We start from the raw sequence: 20,254 nt of genomic DNA on the forward strand, positions 1-20,254 counted from the left end.
GCACAAAAAAAAACAGTTTATTTGGCAACATTTGATTATATCAGCTGTCATTTCAAGAGGTGAACATAAATGTCACCAGTAAACAACAAAAAAGAAGAGTTATGCATTTATCTCTGTGACTTCTAATAAAGTTAGATCTTTTTCCACCCATTTTTCCCCTCTTTTTTTTTTTTTTTAAAGGTTCTTCTCACTTTCTAAACTCTCCTTCAAAACCCATTATGTCATTCATATTCGCAGCTCTGCAATCACTCCATGGAGCTTTCTCAGTTTATTTCCTTCAAGGACAATAAACCTGTAAACACAGTCAGCAAGCACTCACCTACCCACCGGAACAGAAGAAACTTAACTCAAACTCGCTCCTGTACCTTCGCATTCTCAGTCATTCAGAAACATGGATATTTTCATACATGTCGCTATGCACACGTTTGCGTTTTTTCCCACATGTAGTGCTTTAGTGATTAAAGCTCCATTTGCAAATGTCTGTTATTCTCTCTCTCTTTTCCATTCGCATGCAATTTGTTTGTTTTTTTCATCTTTTTTCTCACCTCTTCATTTGTCTCCATTTTGTTGGTGCATGTTTACGGACAAGTTTCTGTTCCGTTTTAGAGACTTCAAAGCATCCATATTTGTATTTCTGTCAATGACCCTAAAAAAAAAAGAAGGGGGGATTTCTTTTTTTCTGTCAGTGCTTTCATTTTGCATCCTTTTGTGACCCTGTCATAAACTAGAAAAAGAAAGTTTGTCGTTCGCCTTGCCTCTGTGCGGCTGTTGATGATTAGTTGCATGTTTACAGTGGCTACTACTGTCTCTGGTGTTGAAGTTGTTGTTCGTGCTGTTTCTTGCTTTTCCTTTTGGATGGAACCTTCTGGGTGGAATCAAATATTCATGATGGCAAAGAAAGGGAAACATCAAACTCTACGAGCTCGCTCCCCACGCTGTGTGCACACAGTTGCCATGTGATAAAGTCTAAATGAAATACGTTGAAGCGCAAATGTGTGTGGCTCACTTTTTTTTTTCTTTCTTTGTTGAAGTGGGAATTATGAGACACTTACATCCAGAAATAAACTATTGTTCTTCCATCCATTCATCTGTAAAAAAAAAATTTTTTTTAAGTTATTTTTCCCATCGAAATCGAGGCATTTTTCCACTGTGCATCAGCTGTCAAGAAAGCCTGTCCTCTTTTTTTTATCTCGGCCCATGTCTGTTTGCCCGAGGGGCCTAAAAAATTTAGGCTTTTACCTTCAGCATTTACTTTTGAAAGCTTCCTATTTGAAATATTGATGTTTAATCTTGTCAAACAAGACTGCTGCATTAACATTCTTAAGAAAGATCACCTTTCACTGTGATCTTTCCACCTTACCACTGATTCAATCCGGATTTTAGGAGCGAAAAGAACAATTCTTTAGTTTCATCAGTGTAAAAAATTGATAAACTGGGTGAGAAGAAGTCCTGTGAATATGCATATTCCAGTCCCTGCAGCAATTAAGATTTAAAACAGATTTAAATAACTTGTATTTACAACCTCCATCTGAAAAGACAGAATTTAACTGCACTGTATTTCAAAAAGCTGAGGGAACAAAATAGCTTAAGATATATATGTGTTCAACAAGCAGGGTTTATGCTGATTCACTTCGAGTTTTACATTGAACTAGAAGCAAACAACAGATTAGATCTTTAATTGGTATTTTCTTGTCTAAGTTAAGAAAATTTCCCAACAAGACTGTTTTGATACAGATGTTTATACAATTAAAAAAAATTATCTACACTGTTGAGTTCAAATCAAAATGCTGTAATACATGTCTTCTGTCAGCAGGTAGCAATAATATTGATTTCACTGCATTAAAAATACAGAGAGAATGTTCAGAGCATGGTTAAAGGAAATTAGGCTCGATAAGATTAACAAAAAAAATAGAAAAACACCTATTCTGCGTTTCTGTCATTGTCATTGTCAAAGTTTAAGGGGAAAGAAGAGTTGACAAAGCAAAACAAACCTAAAAACTGCTTCACTGCAATTGAGTGCATGAGCAAAGTGGCTTACAACTGTAATTTGCTGTACTCCCAAATGAGATGCATTCTCTTGTAACACTTCACAGACTGAAAGTGTTTGTTATAAACACTTACATTTTTGGTATGAACAACTCAGCTATGCCTGCTGACAGGAGTTCAGAAAACATCCAGTGTAGTGTGAACATGGCCTAATCTAACAAGACAATCTAACAGGTGCATAGACTACAAATAAAACTTCATTTTGCCGCAACATATATTTCTTTGGCAGTTATTCAAGTATTATATGGTCTTTTTAAGATGTGGATCTTCTGCAGTCTTTTGGGGGGAAATGGTCGATTTCAGCTCTCAGCATGATTTTCTTTGTGTGCTTTGAACATTTAAACACTTATCCCACTTTAATAATAATAATAATAATGAATTAGGATTCATAGCATTCCATGACTGACAATGTGACTCTAAAGCATGATGCAAGTTGCAATTTGACCACCTACACATTATTACATTACTTTATTTGATGCTAATCATGAGGAGAATTAATTGTTAATATATATATGTGTGTGTGTGTATATTATTATCAAATACTATACACTAGTATTACTGAACAATCTGAAAGTTTACCGGGTCTCAAGAGAACTTTGGTTATTATTGTCATGTCCCTAACTTTTTAATCCCCTGAAACACCTTCACCTTTAAAACATATGGTGAGAAGCAAGATGAGAATATGAATAAATGATATGCAAAAATAGGGGGGACTCATGCGTGAAGGATTTGGTCTTGTCATTTTTAAAAGGTTTTAGCTCCATATATTTTATGCCGTGTGTGCGAGCGTGTGAGTGAGTGCTTCCTGTCTTCTTCTAATGTTAAATATAAAGTACAGATAAATGCACTTCATCACACAAATCAAACAGGAGCATATGAACATGTCTTTACCTCAGATTTTAATTAGTAATGAGTTTATCTTTAGTGCATACTTTATTCTGTAAAATTATTGCGTGTATTCAGCAAATACGTCATTGATTACAGCCTGCCACACCACGAGCAGATTTTTAGGGTGCTGGAACGTCATATCCTTTAAAACATTGCCCTCTAGCGGTAGATGAATGGATTACAGTTCAGAACAAGTGAGATTCTCTGAATGTTTTGATAGTAGTAGGTTTCTGTATCACACCTTTTTTCATGAATGCAGTCTGTGTAATGTTGACAAACAAAAAACTTTGTGTCCCTTTAAGAGTACATTTTGGATATCCAAAATGTTCTGCTGGGTATTTTGTAGCCTAACACAGTTTGCTGCCTGACTAGAATAGCAAGAGTATAAAACCAAACTGCATAGTGAGCTGTAAATTTTGGAGATGCTTTATCTGCAGCTTTATAACCAATAATAATAATAATAATAATAATAATAATAATAATAATAATAATAATAATAATAATAATAATAATAATAATAATAATAATAATATTAATAATAATTCAGTCATTATTTGATAGGATTTTGAAATGTTAGAAAATAAATTAATTGGCTCAGTTTTGAGGTACACCTTTTTGGTCATGATGAATATAGTCAAAGAAATCATACCATTTCATTGTGTTTGACTTTATACTTTAACTTTAAGGCTGTTTCTAATAAAGAATTTGTGAGGCTTCTTATACCAGCCAGAGACCAGAGAAGGAAACCTTAAGAAAATCTGTAAAACTATTGACTGTGGTATCTTTGAAAGATCACTAGTAATTTTCATTGTTTGGAAGCCAAATATAAATGATTGAATAAAGACTTCTTCTCCTTCTTGTATGGTGCATTATGAAAACAAAACGTTAACTCATTGCTGTGTTTAACCTGAAAAGAGTGACCTATAAAGGTATTTCTTTATGAACCTGCTAAATGCCTGTCAAGCTGTTTTAAAATCATCAAATTAATTGTATTTTTAAAAGAGCACAAGGTATGACAGAAATTTGGTCCTTCATTTTGCCATTTCTGTCATTGATGGGATAAAATGTCAAGGTGCGAAAATATAAATATGTTAGCGACTAAATGACCACAAACTAAAGTTCATGACTCAGAGCAAAAGAAAAAGTCAGATCCATATTAAACCTTTTTCAATTTTCACCAATTTCATTTATTTTTTCCTTTCTCAACTGTGAAGGTCAGTTTGACTTTAAGTGAACACAGAAGATTTTCAAATGTGGGTTGAGATCTCATACCACTTGTACAGTATTTCATAACATATGCCACAACTTCTAAACTTCATAAATAATTGAGATGCAAGATTTTTGGACCTCAAGTTACAATCATATGTACAAAAAAAAGATCAAATGTCAAGACAAAATTACTCTCAACTAAAACAAGTTTATATGTTTGACAGATTTAGTTGGGGTTTTTTTGTGTGTGTTTTTAAAGGGTAAAATAACTTACAGAAATGACTGAACAAGGCGTAAATCCTGGGGGAGGGTTCCAGAGTCCAGACCCCCATTTTTGGAAAAATCAGAAATTGTACCCCTCACCCCAAAATAAAAATAATTCAAGAAACATTTGCATTTAAATAATATCAATATTAAAGGGGGGGGGGGAAGAAACAAAACCCGAAACAAATCTGCCATTTATCTCCAGAATAAAATAAGAATACATTTTTAGGTCTCCCCCTACCATTATTAGAACAATGGTTCAGTCCAAAGTGCAACAGCAGCGCTGAACGGTACAGTAACGGTAGAGCCGTTGAAGTGACGAGCAAGCTGCTAGCTGCTAGCTTTGCAGCACAAATAACCCTCCAGTAAGTAAATACTTAAAGCAAAAGACATGTAAACCTTTTATTGACATTGCTCAATAGAGAGAAACATATCAACAATGAAAATTAGACTGCAGTTCATTGTTTCATTACTTTGGCTGAATTATTATAAACTGCCTCATTAGCAAAACTGCTACACATAGATTTAAACTTTTTTGTCAAAGGTAGCAAACATTCATATTGAGATTTAACTTCAAATTAATCTGTGTTTTTATGATAATTGCTTTAGAGAAAAAGCTTTGTTTCAGAGGTCATAAAGTAACAATTGTTACTTTTTGTTTTTTTGTCTGTTCGGTTTAATCGACAAATCGATTAAGTCCGAAGAAATGCTGGACTCCTTAATTCTTGTTAGGATAAAGAGCCTTTGTTGTACACAGTAAACATATCCCATGGACTTTATAGCACAGAGTTGTGTATTGGTGTCTTATTATTGTTAAATTAAACTGTACACACCAAAGTTACGTAACAAAAAAAAAAAAAACTTAATTTACACAAAAATTAGACAAACATACATATATAAACATTAATTTGATCTGAATCAGACATCACAGTAAATTTTAGAGATCTCAGTACTTCACAAGTCAGTAGTATATCAGGACAAGAAAGCCATCTGAAAGTGGGTGCCAGCCTACTTTAGTCCTCATATGCAGAATATAAAATTGTAGCTGATCTGAGACTATGGATCATTACAAGGCAGGGAGCAGAAAAAGAAAAAGCAGAGAAAACATCAACAAGGAATCTTGATCTGCATGGATATTAAAACACATTGAGCCACTGGGTGTTCCCTGGTTACTATTTATTCACATTTTCTTACTTTTTAAAGGGAGTTTTGGGCTTGGAAGAAAACTTTAAAAGGCAAGCACATATGTTGAAGAATTCAGAAAAAACTTTCATAAAGAATCATAGTTATGCTGTTAAAAAAAAAAAAAAAAACATCATAAAACCCATCTTTTGCTTCTTCCCGCTCAGCTGATCAGGGACTTGATGTTTGCTGCATTGTTCTTTTAGTCATCTGATCCTCTTCATCCATAAGCATAGAGATTTTTAATACCAAAACATAAGTAAGTATGTGAATCTATATTTTGGTGTGCATCTCTGTTGCATTTTGCACATTTAATAAATGTTTAAAATTAAGTTGCAGAGTTTAGTTTCAGGCCAACTCTGCAAACTCCTGTTTGCACTGGGACGACCAAAGAGCCAGTAAACGTCACATTAAGTTTGAGTTTATTCTAAAGCTGTCAGGTTGCATGAATGCAACGGATGCAAATGTATTACTGTTGCTGAAACCGATTCTAACTTGTTAGAGGACAAAAAGTCAGTAGAGAAAATATTAAAGAAGATATTTGTAATGATTAGCCTCTTCAGTATCACTAATATTCAATATTACCAGTTTATGAAAAGATCTCACTCAAACCCTGTCTCCACACATTGTGCTGAAATGTTTTGATTACACATCTAAAATATCAAGAAAATTATTTTACTTATGTACGTCCAGGTAAAAACCAGTGTGATATGATCAATCAACAACAGCTCATTCTGTTGTTTTGGCTTGTCCAGTCTAACCACTAGATGGCAGTACAGACTGTCTCTCACACGTGATACTGAATCAGGTGAGAAGAACAAATTGTTACAGTTGCGTTTAGATTTTTAAGCCTTTTAGGTTTAATATTACTTCATCTTCTAAGTATGAGCTGCTTATTTATGCAACATTGACATCATTGTTATGATAGGAATAAAATGCCTTTTAATAATGCAGAATGTCTTACATTCTTTCTATTCAAAAACAGTGAAAAGTACTAAACAAATGTCACATGTATCACTATTATGTGCAAAGTCATCTGCTCTTGGAACCCAATGCATTCATTGTCTTCAAGTCAGAGGAGTTTGGCTTTCTGAATATTCTAGGTCAACAAGCAAGATATGTTTAGTAAATTTACCAAACTTGTCAATTCTTAATGCAGCAGTATAAAACTTTTTTGAAGATATATTATTTTCATATTGTTTAAAAATCTCATTATATCCTGAAAGTAGAATATGAGAACAAATCTGTGAAAAAAACAAGTCCCACTGCCTCTTTCCTGTGCCCCTAATAGCATTTAGAAAAATACACTACTCCCAAACCAAAGCAATCAGTCAGAGTCAAGAAGAGTGTTTATCTCTGACATTCATACGCTCACCAATCATTCAAGGTGATCTAGCAGTTGTCAAAACTGAATAAAAGCATTCTTTTGCTGCATTGTTTCATGCATTGTCTATACCTCACAGTAACCTTATTTAGTCAAATGTTTATTCTTTACTCCATTTCGATTTCTTTTATGTACATCCATCCATAATCAATACCAAAACCCGGATAGAGTGGTTCAGCAAAAGTTGTGCATACTGTGTGCAGGTGAGTCAATTCATCTGGAGACACTTCAAAGAAGGACAAAATACCTGCTGGCCAGTCCAAATACACTCCAAGGTTCCGTGTTTTAAACTCAGTCAAACCCCATTCAGTGGGACTATTGTGCCAAAAAGTTCCTTTTGTGGACCAGCACCAAGATTTCTCATTCCTTCCTAAAGAAAACTCACTACTAGAGTCTCCACTCCGGGCGATACTTTTGTATGCCACTCCCACCTCACCATCTGATAAATGGTCAAACTCAACCTCCCAGTAATGGCGCTCTGTCAGACCCTCTTTACAAAGAACCTGTGGACAATCAAATCTGTCTGGATGATCAGGATAATGTTGCTTCTCATAAAGAAAACATGCTTGTTTATTGTCTTGGGTCAAAGATATTCTTCTCCCTGCAGTGTTTTCATCCAGCGTTAGATCGCAGGCATCTATAAAGAGCATTAGATACATTATTAATCCATGAACATCACATTTAAAATCTGGTAATATCATCCTGACAAATGGTCTATCCTAGCAATGTTCATTTACACGCAGAACTAAAATTTGTCAAAGTAATCCAATCCCCGTTGTCTGCCTTACATGTACATGCATCAGCGCACTGAGATTTTAACATGTAGAAAAACTCATTAATATGGTTAAACACACTTGCAAAACTCTTTAGTGGATGTCTGTGATGATGTATAAACTGGGCATTTCAGGCATTTGTGCAAAAACATATTATTTATCGTCCAGATATTTTCTAAATCCATGAAACCACAACTTTTAATGAGCAGGATACCAACGAGTAAATATTTCAACTGAAAGAAAATGTTCATATAATTCCAGAAAGCTGTTATTAGCCGTCTGCAGTCAATGGAGTAAATCCCACCTCATTATTGGGGAGGATCCTAAACAGGCAAATTTATTGAGCAATTTTGTGTGGGGTCGGCAAAGTTACAGTGAAATGTAACGTAAAATGTGGTTTAAAAAGTTTTTAAGCAAAATTCAAGCTGCAGGGCCATAAATGACTAGTAATACAGATCAAACATGTTTTTTTTCTCAGAAAGCAAACTATTGAGAAGTAAAACTTAAATTCTAATGTTGCCTAGATATGAGTTTTGTTCAATCTGACTGATCTAATCTCTGCTGCACCTTTACAAAAATGTATGGTTCTAAATATCTAAAGAGTAACTCCTCATAATAAAATTCTTTATAAACACTGATTTATTGAAATGGCTCCCAATAAAAGTCCTGGGCTATTTAAATTATAACTTGTTAAGTTGGATTATTTTTAAACCTTTTTTTTAGTTTTGTCATATTATGGAAACAACAAAATAGATAGAAATAAATATCTGGGGAATATCATAACTTAAACGTAACACTTAAAGCATCAGGGTTTATATAGAAAGATATTCAAATTTCTTTTTTGTGGTTTTAAAATCTACTTTGAAGACGGTGAGAAATAAAGGCATAACTTTGTTTTTTCTATCTCAGATTGAAAAAACCATTAGGTTAGGTTTCTTACATTTCATGTCAGCTAATTTACATGGTGCATATTTATTGAATATGGATATTGACTGAAAATGATTGAAACTATTTATAATGCAGAGTGTCATTTATTGAATGTGTGTGTACACTAGAAAGTTTTGATTGTTTAGTACAATTTTGTCCCCACTCTGATCAGATTTTTGTCAGTCAATTCTAGACTTTTCTAAGATCCCAATTTTCACCCCGAGATTTAAGCCCATGTCTGCAGTCACAACTGTTTTTGCTGGGATTTTTTCACTGAGACTGGTTTTGTTGCCATGTTAAAAGGTGGTTTTCTCATGTTTCCAAGATGGATTGCTTTCAGACTGTCAAACGAATGCAGACACTTTCAAGTGCCGTAGAACATATCTGAAAATTGTCAAAGTATTTAGCTTACGACCTCCAAAAAAACGGTGCCCGAGCCTGGTGACCTAGAAAACTACACAATTACTTAACTCAATTTAATTAAAAATAAATATTTGGAGTCAAATAATTATGTCGTAATGCAGCAACTAAAGGATTTACATGTGTAAATGTCTTGACTGATGCTCATGTTAAGATGAGGCTGGTAAGAGTATTTCAAAAGAACCAACTAGGTTTTCACACCAACCATCAATTGGATTTACAGACAATGGGCTGAGAAAGAGAAATCATCCACAGAGCAGCAGTTATTTTTATGAAAATGCCTTTTTAGTGTCAGAGCAGAACAGGAAGATTGTTTTGAAATGATACAAGAGCAACAGTATTTCCGATAATATGGGTCACTTAGACTGAGCAAAACAGAAGCCATTTTTGTAATCTAAGGAGTTCAGGCATGTGTTAACACACTGATAAGTAGATAAACTTTCAAAGCTTTTGGTAACATAACATCTGTTGCTTATAATGTTTTAAAATGTAAGATAAACAATTGCCTATAATAAGAAGCTGTATACTTACACCTTCGCAGTAGTTTATGGTTAACCCAGCATTCTTCATTATGGTCCACACTGATGGCAGGAGATACAGTAAAAAACAAATTACAATTACCACATAAAAAGATGCATGTACCAAAAAAGCTAAAGTCGATCTTGCATCTTAATGCTAGAATAATAAGTACAGATTTGAGTGAATTCTTACTTAAGATTTTCTAGACTGCAGTGTGAATCTTTCTGCTTCTCAGTCAGGGCTTTGATTCCTTGATCTGTCAGGTGATTAAAGCTTAGGTCCAACTCCCTGAGCTTGCAGTAGCTGGACATCAGAGCCTTTGCCAGGAAGGAACATCCATCTTCTGTCACTTTACAGAAAGACAGCCTGTAGAAATCAACCAGCTGGCATTTCAGAAGACATAATCTCAGGCCGACCATCTCTATCGTCCTTTGTGTTTTAAAATGATAGAATTGAGAAACTGCATTTTGTAGACTAACCTTAATGTCTCTAAACCACAGTGTGAATTTGTCAGTGCAATACAGAGTTTCTCTACTCCAGAATCATGCAGGTCATTGTAGCTCAGGTCCAGCTCTCTCAAAGGTGCAGGTCTGGAACTGAGTGCCAAAGCCAGGATCTCACAACCTTTCACAGTCAACTTGTTGTGACTGAGTCTGGATGACAGATAAACCTCATCAAACTGAGTTGTCATTAAAAACATTGAAAAGGAGAAACAATGCAATGATTTCCAATTAACTTACTCTACCTTTAATTTATTACATTGCAAACATCAATAATGTTTAAATTAAGATTGTATGTTATAAGAAATACACTTTTTCAGTAGATCCCAGAGTTGGAGAGTCTTTCTTTCAGCTTGTAATATAACATCTAACACACTTGGTGAGCTTGAAGAGGGAGGCAGAAGATAGATGTCTGACTATCTATGCTTAGACAGTTGCTCCAGTGATTAAGTCAGAGAGAGGGAGAGCTGGATGGCTGGGTGGGTCACGGTTTACTTGCAGTAACACAACAATCTTTTCAGTTTCCCTTTCACCAGCACCACAAGCCAGGAAGCCTTTCCCATGTTAGTCAGACAATAACTAGTTGGAGGACCATTCGTGTGGTCTAGAACTATTCATAGTCAAGAAGTCATTTTTTCTTATTTATGAGCACATAAAAGCCCACTTGTAGACTCATGATTAAGAGTTACTACTACTGTCAAAACACCAGCAGGTACACAGTGGAAAATTGATTTAACTAAGTTCAAAATCAGACTAACTGTAAAAGACAAAGTATCTGCCATTCATCTGCTTTTTTCTAAACAATAATTTAAAAAGTTGCTTGTTTTTGCATTAGAGTATTTCTAAATCATTCATCAATAAATCAGAATTTCCTTTAAAAAATTTGTACTCTGTGCTTTTACCATAGTTACAAAATGCACTTGAACTGAAGATATAAGGATAACAAACATTACAAGACATAAAATATAAAAACATGGATGTTAAAAGTCAATAGAGGAATTAAAGAATGGACGAAGTTTTTAAAATAAATTTAAAGCTTTGGGAATTTTAGATTCATGTTCTTTATATTTCTGTGAAACAGCAGTACACCTGTGTGCAAGAGTAAAGAAAAGTATGCAGTTTATTTTTGATATTACCTCAGGGTCTCCAGTGCACAGCTTGTGCTCATCAATGACGATGATAGGATCTCAAGTTCTGAGTCGCCAAAATTGACAAAATTCAGTTCTAGTTCTCTCAGATTTGTCGAGTTGGTTGTGAATGCCTTCCCTATTTCACCGCAGATTTGTTGAATCCCACGGTTTCTGTTCAGCCTTAGTTTGAAATGGAAAACAAGTGATGATTTAATGTACAGTCAGTTGATACCAACATGATGGGTTAATTTCTATAACTGAAAAAATAAGTTAAATTGTGTGTTTTAGTAAAAGGTCAAGTTTAGTTGCAGCATGAACAATACTTGCAATAACACAGCTTTGAAAACATCAGTCTGCAAAGGATTAATCTGATTTTTTACCATAATGGAGAAATTCAAAGGGAACTACTCCCAGTAAAACAAATTTTTAACACTAACCTGAGCTTCTCCAATTTTTGGCACTGAAGTGCCTCAGAGATCACCGGCAGTAATGATTGGTCCAGCAAGTTCTCACTCAGTTCCAGTTCTCTTATGTTGGAGATTATTGATTTTACAGCTGAGGCCAACTTTTCTGCCACTGATGGTGAGAGTCCGCCTCCTGAAAGACTGCACAACACATTGAGCAAAACTGACACAAATCTGTTGAATAAACACAATATGTTTGGGCCAATTTGAACAATTCATTATTTAACAGGCGCCTTCTACACAAAAATTGGATGATAAAAGCCTGAAACCTTGAAGACTGTTCGTCATTTGTTTTGATATGTCATGCTGCATAAGAACACAGAAAAAAGACAAAACAATTAAAAAGAAAAACAGTAATAAAAATATAACTTTCACTGACCTGAGAGCCTCCAGTTCACATGGAGAGTTTTTCAGTCCTTCAATCAGTACATCAGTACCTTTATCATAAAAAGCGTTATGTACCAGATGTAGTTCAGTTAGTGGAGAGCGTGGACTCCACAGAGCCGAAGAAATAGTTTCACAAATCCAGGAATTAAGATCTGCACCTGATATTCTGCAAAAATGAGACAAACTTTTAAAGTGGAATTATGTTTTACAGACAAAGAAGTAATATGCCACTTAAAATGAAAGATGTGGTTCTATGAAGTGGTTATATTTTATCATAACCTCAAAGAATCTGCTCATCTGGTACAAGTTGGACTTTGGTACCCTGTTATGACTTCAAACGTTGAGTAAACATTTGTTTCTGATACTCTTTGTTGGTTTCCATGAGAAAACTAGCATGTGGCTCCATGACTACCCAAGAAAGTAAATTAAAATTGTATTTTTTTTTTTTATTATTTACCTTAAAAACAGCAGTCTCTAACTGCAGTTCTTGATTCCTGCAACTTTTAGACTCGTCCCCTGTCCTAAAAACTTGAATTAAATGGTGAAAATGCCTAGTTAGCATGCAGTTTAGCTCTACAGAGATCTGCTAATGAGTTAATATTTGAGCCAAAAGTGCTGACACATAAAGACATCTAAAGGTTGCAGGACATCGGCCATTGACGACTGGAGTTTCAGGACACTGCGTTAAAATCTATAGATAACAACTATAATTTGTTAAATATGTATCTTTTGTATCAATATATAACAAAGTCCATGATATATTGCTATATTAACCAGTTTTGGTTTATTATACCAACTCGCACAGGTACAATGTTTATTAAGTTAAGTTTTGTGGTGACAAATTTAAATCAAATGTTTTTATTAACAATGTTATTGAGCTAAGTAAGTTATTACTGGCTGAAACACATTTTGTTCTATCATTTAATAAGTTTGCTCTGAAGTTTACATATGCACACTTTTTAGTTTTTACCAGGTGAGTGCGTGAAACAAAAGTCAAAATTTCTATTTTTGCTCATAATCTTGACCAATGTGAATGATTCTGACCTCTGAGAGACTCACGATATTTCAAAGCAGTTCAAATACTCCCACACATACTTTCATTGGAAAGTTGCTTTTAAAGAAATTTTCAAACAATTTATATTTGACCCTAATCAAGTAAAAGTATCACTAACCAAAAACTAAACCTCACCTGGCCTTTCTACAGTTCCTCACAGCTGGGACAATCCTGAAAATACCCTTTTCTTTTGTTGTGTATTTCGTCAGGTCAAATTCCTCAATAGGTGTAGCTGACATTAGCATTAAGTCAGCCAAAGCTGAACACTGAACAGGGGTGAGCTGTGTTTCTGGATACTGATTTGGATTGAGAAACTGTCTCACGCTGTCATAGAGAGAATCATCTTTCAGTTCAGTCAAACAGTGAACAAGGTTCAAACATCTGTCTGGAGAGCAGTCCATAAGATCAATATCTGTTATGCTTGTCCTGATACTCTCAACAACTTCAGCGTGGACCTCTGTTTGCTGAATGAGCCCTTGAAGCTGATTTTGTGTCGACTCTAAGGACAAGCCAATGAGGAACCTAAGAAACATGTCCAGTTCTCCTGTCTTTCTCGAAGTTGAATTAGCTATTGCAATTTCCAAGAAATCATCCAAAGGCAGATCAACTGGGTGGACATCCAAGATTGTCTTCAGCTCTTCCTCAGATCCTATCAGTAGAAAATCTCTGAGGCTTTGAGAATCGATTGTTTTACTTGCAAAACTCCTGTAGACAAAGAGAGCAGCAAAGTACTCCTGAATTGTCAAATGCACAAAGCAGTAAAGCTTCTTTGAGTGAAAGACGCTCTCTTCTTTGAATATTGTGGTACACAACCCACAGTCGACTCCAGCTTTCTTTGTGTCAATGCCATAGCTTTTTAGATCCTCACTGCTGAATATAATTTCCCCTTTGTTCAGTTTTTCAAATGCCATTATGCCCAGTTTAAAGATGAAATCCTCATTCAATCTGAAGATTTCGGTGAGATCTAGCTCGTTTTCCTTGTCGTATTTCTCAGCAGCGATTCTTATCTGAATGCAAAAGAAGTGTGTGTACATTTCAACAAGAGTTGTGGGTATCTTAGTGATTTTCTCTGGACTGTTTTCCATTTTTAAAAGCAAGTACTCAAGAACCTTTGAGGCAATCCAACAGAAGATGGGTATGTGACACATGATAAATAAGCTGTGTGACATCTTAATATGATCAATTATCTTTTCAGCGATCATTTTGTTCTGAACTCTCTTCCTGAAGTACAGTATTTTCTGTGGATCATCAAAGCCTTTGACTTCTGTCCATTGATAGACTTTTTCTTTGGGTATGCGCTGAACAGCTCCTGGTCTTGAAGTTATCCAGACAAGTGCAGATGGCAGAAGATGTTCCCTGATGAGATTGGTCACCAGGATGTCTACAGATGATTCCTTTGTTGGGTCTGTCAATCTTTTAGTTGTTTGAAAGTTCAGTTCAAGCTGACTTTCATCAAGTCCATCAAAAATGAACAAAACTTTGTAATTGGTAAATATTTCATTGACTGCAGTGTTCTTGAGTTCAGGATGGAATTCTTTAACAAGAGTCTCAAGGCTGAACTCATCGTCTATGACCAAATTAAGCTCCCTGAATGGAATCATGAAGATGAAGTCCAGGTCTGGATTCGCTTTTCCATCTGCCCAGTCAAGAATGAATTTTTTTACAGACACAGTTTTACCGATTCCAGCAATTCCCTTGGTCATCACTGTTCTAATAGCTCTCATTTCTGGTGTGCTTTGAAAGATATTGTTGCAGTCTATCTTAATTCCTTCTGTTGCTTGAGTTCTAAACTTGTCTTCAATCTCCCAAATCTCATGTTGCTTGTTGACATGCTCATTTTCTCCTTGAACAATTGAATTTTCCTTCCTTAATTTTCCTTACTTCCTTATTCTTTTTTCAGTTTTTCCAACTCCCATGATATCTTTTTAACTCATTTCTTTTTTTTTTTACATACGTCTTTAATGATATCTTTAACTGTGGGAAAAACAGTGAAAAATGTGTCAGTTTTATTTTTACATCGTATTTTATTTTAAGCATGTTATTTACTCGTGTGAAATTTTAAAAAAAATTTAAAAATTAAAAAAAAATGTTGCACGTGTGTAAGCCCCTTTTGAGCAAAGTACACTAAAAGCTGCACAGTATTTATGCTAAAATTGCTAGAATTATGCCCTTATGATACACTGCACATTCTATTCTATTGTGTGATAATCTTAGGGTGAAAGTTCATGTTGTTTGCACATTTAAAAAATGCCCACATGTGGTCAAATTTTTAACATAATTAAAAAATAATTGGGTTGAACTGTACATTCCCAGGTTTGTCAATTAATTGTGCCAGCAAAGCAACATTATAGCATAACAAGTGATTAGTTGCGATATGCACGGCACAGATTTCTCATGGTAGAAATAACCTTCATTTGACCAGATAAAACATATAGTAAAGAATATCACCATTTATATTCATAGAAGTACATTAGTTTAGTTTTAAAGCATAAAATAATAAAAACAAGACTGTCAAAAACAATGGCACTCCTTCACGGTCCTTCAGCAGTGCTTTTAATGTCACCTGCTGTGTCAATTTATAGTCTTGAGGAAAATGATTCCAATCACTGAGGGCAGCATATTTCAATGCTCACTTAGCCAGGTCTGTCCAAACTTTGGGAACAAACATAGGGAAACAGACCTGGGAACCATGTCCATGCCCAGCGTGGGACATAAAATTTTATTATGAGGAAGACTGACTTAGTTCGGAATGGATTTACTTACATATGCTCCTTTTGGAATCACTGCGTAAACCAGAAATGGTATTTTATATGGTTTTGAAAAATAAAATGTCAAAGAAGTCATACATGTGACAGTGTAATAGCTATCTTTGACTAACATAATAACTATAAAAAATAAAAAAAAAACAGACATGAAGTAAACATACTTTCAAAAGTCTCAGGTTGAACTTTTCGAAGGATATCGTAGAAAGCTGCTTTTGCCTTTGGAGATTTAAGTGCTCTGAAGAGTTTTCTCATTTGGTCTTGCTTCACAGGGGAGGCTTCGATTTGGCCATATGTCTCATCGTGGATTATCTTCAACCTCAAAATCTGGTCAGCTATGGACATCACTGGATCTACACTCTGAATGAGCTCAGGCATGTTACAGTCCACCCAAGTTGCTTGTTTTAATTAAAAGAAAAAAAAGTTATTGGACAACACAGCAACAATTCAATTATACTTATGTAATTCTGCATTAGGAGACTGTATTTAGACTTTTCATCTTATCTATTTACCTTTCTCTTCATCTGATACAAGCATGGATGAGCTGAAAAAAGACAAGAGCAACATCACTGTATAGACATTAGATATGCTTTAAGCTGGATTTATTGCAGTGCTGTAAGTGGAACAAATGAGTGCAGGTAGCTCCCTAAAATTCATAAAAATAGGAGATAGAAACATAATATTTTTATATAAATTTCCCTATCAAACTAGTTCAGTACACTGTAACAAATTGCTGTAAAAAAACAGCCAAAACTGAACAGTATCACACTGTTTCTATTGAAAACGGTACTGCACCGTGAAAAACAATGCATTCTGGGCAATTATTACTGTTTTTAATAAAATACTGTAGTATACTGTGAGTAGCATTGCATTTTGGGAATGATTTTAGATTCAACGGTAAGGAGGCTGTCTTTAAACAGAACGCTACTGTATTTCTGAAGAAGACATGTTGTGACATGTGGAAGCAACCTCTAGAACAGGGGTGTCAAACTCCAGTCCTCCAGGTGTCCTGCAGTTTTTCAATGTGCCACAGGTACAAAACACTGGAATGAAATGGCTTCATTACCTCCTCCTTGTATAGATAAGTTCTCCAGAGTCTTGCTAATGACCTATTATTGTATTCAGGTGGTGCAGCAGAGGCACATCTAAACGTTGCAGGATACCGGCCCTCGAGGACTGGAGTTTGACACTCCTGCTCTAGAACTTTCTTTAAGGACTATCCATTTGAATCCTACATTTTATGAGCCAATCCTAAGGAAAGTTATTTTTGATGATTACAAATATTGACATGTTTGGAAGCTCTTTTTCTTTCTTTTGTGTAATTTGACTTGAATTGCTATGATTAGCTGCTAAAGTGAAATTGGTGAATGGATATCAACTGGGAATTTGGAGTTTCACAGAGTTGACTTGGCAGAAAACTGTTTAAATGTTATGCTGGTGTCTCTTTATTAACTCTTAACATTCAAAAGTTTGTCTTCATCTAGCACACATTAAACCCTGACTCCTTAAGCATCATATGCTAATCTGAAATTACTGCATTTTCAGGCGCTTTCTTGATCTCAACCCGGACCAAGGCCAGCTGTAGCAAGATCATCTCCAAGAGGACAGGGAAAACTTTTCAAAAGAAGTCGGTCACTGCCATCCCCCGTGTTTCAACTCTGCTGAAAAACCTCATGAACTTTGAGTGGAATTTCATAGTGAGAACTTTCTAACCAAGCTATAGATATTGTTGCCCCTCCACGCAAAAACAAACAAAAAACTATACAGGCATGAAGGCAACTTATCCCTGAACAGGAGTGTTCTTGAGAGATTTTTTTGGTTTAAAGGTCAGCATAATCTTAAGACATCTCTTTTAATTAAGAGCATAAATTTTGTTAAGGCTCCCACTTTCTGTTCTTTAGATGTAATTTTGACTGTACAGGCACCATGTTTAACTTATCTTGGCAGTGTGTTGTCAAATATTGTTTCACTGTTTTATATTTTGAAGTTGGAGCTCTGATTTTGCCCTAAAGGAAATTCAAGTCTAAATGTTTCATTTAAATTTTTATCAAACTAAAATTTGCAATTTTTTTCTATGCTTTAGATTGAAAGTTAAATGTTTCATTTGTTTTATGTTGCATCATATTGTTCCTCACTTCCACAAAAAGTAGTATTTTGTATTGAAAAAGTAGTGTGCTGAGTTGTACAATGCATTATTTTCATAATTTATTTCATACTTATTTTATTTCAGACTAATCAAAAGGCCACAATTCATGCTTTATTCAAATACTCTTTACATCAGTAAAGAAATTTATTTCACAAAATAGATGGTGATTTTCTTACTGTTTTTCCAGAATATGACTTACTTTGGACAGTTTACCCTCAACATTCTTGTAGAAAAGGTTTAGGTTTAAGGCACACATACGTTGTCGTTTCAAACCTTCGTCTTTATTATGTGGCCCACTAAAGACTGTGTATGAGTCAATGTTTGAGTTGGTTCTTTTTTTTTCAAAATAAATGTTTGACATGATGGAACTTACATTTTCTAAGTGTTTTCTTTTCATGTTTCTATTTTATATTGGAAATTTACAGTAGTAAGCTGTATGTGAATTCAACAGTAATGGTACCATAGAAAAACAGTAATATACTGGCAACACTGCTGCCAGTAGTCTACTGTAAATCTGATTAAAAACAGCAATGTGCTGTAATCAAAAGATTTCTTTTGTGACGGTAATATACTGTAAAGTTGATTACAGTAATGGTACTGTATATTAACGGTATAATGCTAGCAACCCTGCTGCCAGCATTTTACTGTAAAAATACAGGGCAATTTGTTACAGTGTAGTTCTAGTAATAATGACAAAGAACAAAGCCAACTCTGAATTAAATCCATGTGAGAGTCTTTCAGCCCAGTAAAGTAGCAAATAGAAATAACTGTTGTTTGGGATTTTTTAGGGAATCTTGTATAACACCTGGTTTAATTTTTGTCAAGCGATAATGTCGTGCATTTTTTCAGTTACATTGCTGGATGTATAGTCGCGCCCTTTGTCAGGGGTGTCTAAATCCAGTTCTCAAGAGGTACCTTCCTGCAGATTTTAAATGGATTTGTTAATCCAATAAATCCTCACCAGCAGCAGCCATATTAATGGGCACCTCATCTGATTTAGATGTGTTGGCAAAGGAATGTTGGTAGAAAGGCAACTCCCAAAAACTGGACTCGGAAACCCTTCTAATCAAAAATGCAACTTGAATAATCCTTAGCAGGATTTTTTTTAAAAATGCAATAAAGCTTACCTTGGATTGTGAACTTCGTGAGATGTATCATTTGCCAAACTGATAAAGTCCTCAGTAGAGTCTCTTGTTTCAAGAGACATCTGTTCTGCTTGACTAAATAAAGTCTCTCCCGTCAGCGTTTCCTTTTCATCTTTCTCGTCCTCCAACTGCGATGGCTGTGCAGCTGAATAAGTGTCTCCACTTTTCTCTTTGTCAGAGTCGTCATTCCTTTTATCAGTTTTACGGGTTCCTTTCCTCCTCTCCTTATCCCTCCTACAGGCAGAGCACTGGTTCCCCATGAAGTTATTTCTTCACAACAGTGACCCTGTCAGGTATGATTTATTTTAAAACAAAAACCAATGCAAACGAAGAAACTTTACATGCTGCTCATCAAAGTTTACGAAGGGTTTCGACAAAGCCTTTTAAAAGTGAAAGTAGAAGTCTTGTTTTCTAATCTTTGATCGTCTTATGTTTTACAAGTGAAGATAAATAATTCACCATGCCTCTTGTTTTATTTTAGCTGTTAATTATTAACATTAATGCATCATTTGAGACATGAGGTAAAATACTTTACCTTGACATCATGTAGGCCTATAAGCCTGGAAGCAGTTGTTTTTTCCGCATACAGGAAGTAGTCACTCACAGAGCGAACCCAGTTTTTAGACTGTTTATGTGTGAGTGTGTGTGGTGGGAGGAGGGGATTTTTCAGGCATTCTACATAAATTACTGTCATAACAAGAACTATTCTTGCAAATGTTCTGCCACAACAGATTTTAGCAGAACCTATATTGATGAGGACGATTAAAAAAACAATAAATAAAAAAAGCTTGCATTAATCTTAAGATGCATCTGGTGGCTTCTCATGTCTCTCAGGCTACATTTTAAGATTTTACATACTAAATAATTTTTACAGCCTTAAATGGTGATGGTCTAAACATTTTTTTTGTTTTGTTTTGCAAACATGCAGAAATTGAGTTTAAAAAAATGCAGCGTTTATGCAATAATGGACACAAAAATATCACTACAGGCGAGGCTTTAATCACAATATTGGTACAAAAATAACATGAACAAACTAACCTCTCGAGATTTTCCA

General features: G+C 35.0%; 1 pseudogene; it reads right to left on the reverse strand.

Moving 5' to 3' along the window:
- Window positions 1-4,115: 4,115 nt before the first annotated feature.
- Window positions 4,116-19,546, reverse strand: LOC129363588 (protein NLRC3-like; annotated as a pseudogene).
- Window positions 19,547-20,254: the final 708 nt, after the last annotated feature.

The sequence above is a fragment of the Poeciliopsis prolifica genome, unplaced genomic scaffold, assembly GCF_027474105.1.
Source record: "Poeciliopsis prolifica strain line A6 unplaced genomic scaffold, Auburn_PproV2 SCAFFOLD010, whole genome shotgun sequence".
NCBI lineage: Eukaryota > Metazoa > Chordata > Actinopteri > Cyprinodontiformes > Poeciliidae > Poeciliopsis > Poeciliopsis prolifica.